This window comes from Octodon degus, unplaced genomic scaffold, assembly GCF_000260255.1.
Source record: "Octodon degus isolate 3935 unplaced genomic scaffold, OctDeg1.0 scaffold00336, whole genome shotgun sequence".
Taxonomy (NCBI): Eukaryota; Metazoa; Chordata; class Mammalia; order Rodentia; family Octodontidae; genus Octodon; species Octodon degus.
In genome coordinates, this window is record NW_004524912.1 from 999731 (window position 1) to 1003859 (window position 4129).

General features: G+C 39.0%; 1 pseudogene; it reads left to right on the forward strand.

The window, feature by feature from the left end:
• Positions 1–1737: 1737 nt before the first annotated feature.
• LOC101583261 lies at positions 1738–3639 on the forward strand (annotated as a pseudogene).
• Positions 3640–4129: the final 490 nt, after the last annotated feature.

Genomic DNA, 4129 nt, shown 5'->3' on the forward strand with positions numbered 1-4129 from the left:
CAGGGCAGGGCAGAGCAGAGCAGAGCAGAGCAGAGCAGAGCAGAGCAGAGCAGAGCAGAGCAGAGCAGAGCAGAGCAGAGAAGAGAAGAGAAGAGAAGAGAAGAGAAGAGAAGAGAAGAGAAGAGAAGAGAAGAGAAGAGAAATAGATTGGGCCATGCAGCACCTTTTCCAAGATGCCATTATTTCCATGGACTTCTGCTATTGGACAGCTGGCCATAGGGAATGTGATGAAACCTGCAGAGTCTAAGTTAGTACCAAGATCCAAACTTTGGGGAAAAGAGGAAACTCTTTCTCAAATATTATCTTCCTTTGCTTTATCTAAATAAAACTGATTCTAATGTTCACATTTGACTATGGAGGAAATTGAAATGTGCTTTAATTATTTTAAGTTCGCACATGCCCAGCCAGTATCGTGCTCAGGTCCCTACAGCTCTAAAAATTGATTTATTTTGTGATCACAATTAACTGAATCTCTTTTGATAGTGTTTGAAAGAGGAACTAGATCTGGGGAATAGTAGCAGATGCTCCCATTGGAGTGACAGAGATCAAGTCAGCAGGTCAGACTTCCTGAAAACCAGTACTAATGGAGATTGAGGCAAGCTTTATGGAGAGACAAATAGCTCCTTTGATATTAGATATACACCAAATTAAACTATAATTTTTAAAATGATCTAGCTAGATTCCAAACCAAATCTGGGATGAAGCATTCACATTTATATAAAATGAAATAACCTCACAACAGATTCAAACATTATCCTTGGAGTCTCACAAAATCATGTCTTCTGGCCCACACAGACCAGGGCCTGTTTGTATACTGCTGCCAGATAAGGATGTTGTTCTTTACACTTTTGAAGGGTTAAAAAAAAAGAAGAAGCAATAATACATGACAAGGAATGCATGTAGCCTACAAACTCTAAAATATTTACGACTTGGACTTTCACAGAGAATGCTTGCTCTGTTCAGCCTGCTTAGTCCTTCTGTGCCTTTCATAGACAGAAAGCAAGAGAAACTTCCCTCAGGAAATCTGGTGAACTTGAGAGTCTAGTATAGATGACAACTGGAGTAGTTTCCATGGCTCTAAACAACGAATTTCCCTCAAGATGTGTGTTTATTCTTACACTCATTATTTAATTTTCTAATCCATTTTATTCAAAAAGATTGGTGATTGTAAGCAGACATATAACACAAGGCAAGGACAGTAGTGGAACATATGAGAAAATAAAGTAGATTTGATATATTAAGAAAAGTGATGGCATTCTTTAGCCCTCTAAGTTTATTTGTATATAAGGCTCATTCCAGATATTAGAGAACTGAATGAATTAAATAAAATTGTTAGTAGATGTTAATTGCTCCCAATAACTCATACTATCTAGAGAAACATAAGGCTTTACTGAAATAATTATAACTTAGGCTGGCCAGATAGCTCAGCAGACTAAAGCACCTGCTTAGGCAAAGTAGAGTGGCCAGAGTTCGATCCTGGGTGTGCCATGCCATCTCTGCCCACAGGGTGCACTGAAAAAGCAACTGAGACTGAGCATGGTGGCACATGTCTGTAATCCCTGTGCTTCAGAGGCTGAAAGCAGAGAATCACTGAAGTCCAATCTATGTCATGAGACCCTGTAAACCCTGTAGACCTGGTACTATATACCCCCCAAAAGCTTAATGAATGAGCTCGTAGGTGAGAGGCTTCTTGTGTGCCATCTTCATTATCATAGCCAGGCCTATACATAAGCAACCATGTCAAAGGGACCTGTGGTTGGCATTGATCTTGGCAACACCTACTCCTGTGTAGGTGTCTTCCAGTGTGGAAAAGTAAAGACAATTGCTATGATCAGGGAAATCGAGCCACTCCAAGCTATGTCACTTTCACTGACATTGAATGATTGATTAGAAATGCTGCAAAAAATCAAGTGGCTATGAACCCCGTCAACACAGTTTTTGATGCTAAGTGTCTGATTGAGCATAGATTTGAAGATGCTGTTTTCCAGTCTGATATGAGGTACTGGCCTTTCATGGTGATGAATGATGCAGGCAGGCCCAAGGTTCAAGAATACAAAGAAGAGACAAAAAACTTCTACCTAGAGGAGGCGTCTTCTATGGTGCTGACAAAGATGAAGGAAATAGCAGAACCTAATCTAGGTAAGACTATTACCAATGCTGTGGTCACTGTGCCATCTTACTTTTATGACTCTTAGTGTCAGGCAACCAAGGATACTGGAACTGTTATTGGTCTTAAGGTACTTAGAATTATCAATGAAACAACAACTGCTGCTTTTGCTTATGTCTTAGACAAAAAGGTTGGAGCTGAAAGAAATGTGCTCATTTTTTATTTAGGAGGTGGCACTTTTCATGTATCAATCCTCACTATTGAAGATGGAACAATTGAAGTGAAATCTACACCTGGAGACACCCATTTAGGTGGAAGAGATTTTGACAATCAAATGGTCAATCACTTTATCGCTGAATTCAAGTGCAAGCACAAGAAGGACATCACTGAAGACAAAAGAGCTGTCCACCACCTTCATACTACATGTGAGTAAGATAAGAGAACCCTCTCTTCCAGCATGCAAGGCCAGTATTGAGATTGATTCACTATAAAAGAATCTCCATTACTCATGCTCTATTTGAAGAGTTGAATGCTGACCTGTTCCGTGGTGCTCTGGATCCTGTGGAGAAGGCTCTTTGAGATGCTAAACTCAACAGGTCTCAGGTCCATGACAATGTCCAGGTGGGTGTTTCCACCCATATCCCCAAGATCCAGAAGCTTCTGCAGAACTTCTTCAATGAAAATAATTGAGTAAAAGCATCAACCCTGATGAGGCTGTTGCTTGTGGTACAGCTAGTCAGGCAGCAATTTTATCTGGAGACAAGTCTGAAAATGTCCAAGGTTTGCTGCTGTTGGATATCATTTCTCTTTCTCTTGGTATTGAAACTTCTGGTGGCACTATGACAGTCCTCATCAAATGCAACACCACCATTCCTACCAAGAAGACCCAGAACTTTACTATCTACTCTGACAACCAGTCTGGCATGCTCATTCAGGTCTACGAAGATGAGTATGGCATGACCAAGGATAACAACCTGCTGGGCAAGTTTTAACTCACAAGCATACCTCCTGTACCCTGTGGTGTTCCTCAGAATTAAGTAACTTTTAATATTAATGCCAATGGCATCCTCAATGTTTCTGCAGTTGATAAAAGTACCAGACAAGAGAACAAGATTACCATCACTAATGATAAGGGCCATTTGATCAAGGAGGACATAGAATGTATGTTCCAGGAAGCAGAGAACTACAAAGCTGAAGATGAGAAGCAAAACAACAAAGTTTCCTCCAAGAATTCATTGGAGTTCTACACTTTCAATATGAAAACAACTGTTGAAGATGAGAAACTTCAGGGCAAGAATAATGATAAAGATAAACAGAAGATTCTTGACAAGTGTAACAAAATCTTCAACTGGCTAGATAAGAATCAGACTGCAGAGAAAGAAGAATCTGAATGTCAGCAGAAGGAGCTCAAGAAAGCATGCATTCCCATCATCACCAAGCTGTACCAGAGTGCAGGTGGCATGCCTGGAGGAATGCCTGAGGGCTTCTCTGGTGGTGCTTCCTCGGGGCCCACCATTGAGGAGGTTGATTAGGCCAACCCAAAATATAGATAATAGCATTCTCCCACAACCAATAAAATTGAAGGACCTAAATTTGTAGCAAATTCTGTGGCAGTTATTAAAGTTGAACTGTTATAGTAAAGTGCTGGGCATTCTCAATATTTGAATAATGGAACATATACACAGGGAAACAAAGCATTACATTTTAACCACTGTACTATGAGTGAAAATGCAATGTCTTTAATAAAAATATGTAATTTGGCACCAAAATAAATAAATAAATACCCCTCAAAATTAAAAATTGACATACAACATTTCTGAATTGTGCTTTAGTTACATTATAGGTATTACATAAGTAAAATAAAATAATATTTTCATCATTACTATAACAAAAATAGTTTATGATTATCTCTTTTTAAATTTTCTAGTTTGTTATATGAGACTACATTTTGTTATATGCATTAATAAGGGAAGATCAAGATTGCTGGACATAAATGATATGTAAAAACATTTAAGATATGAA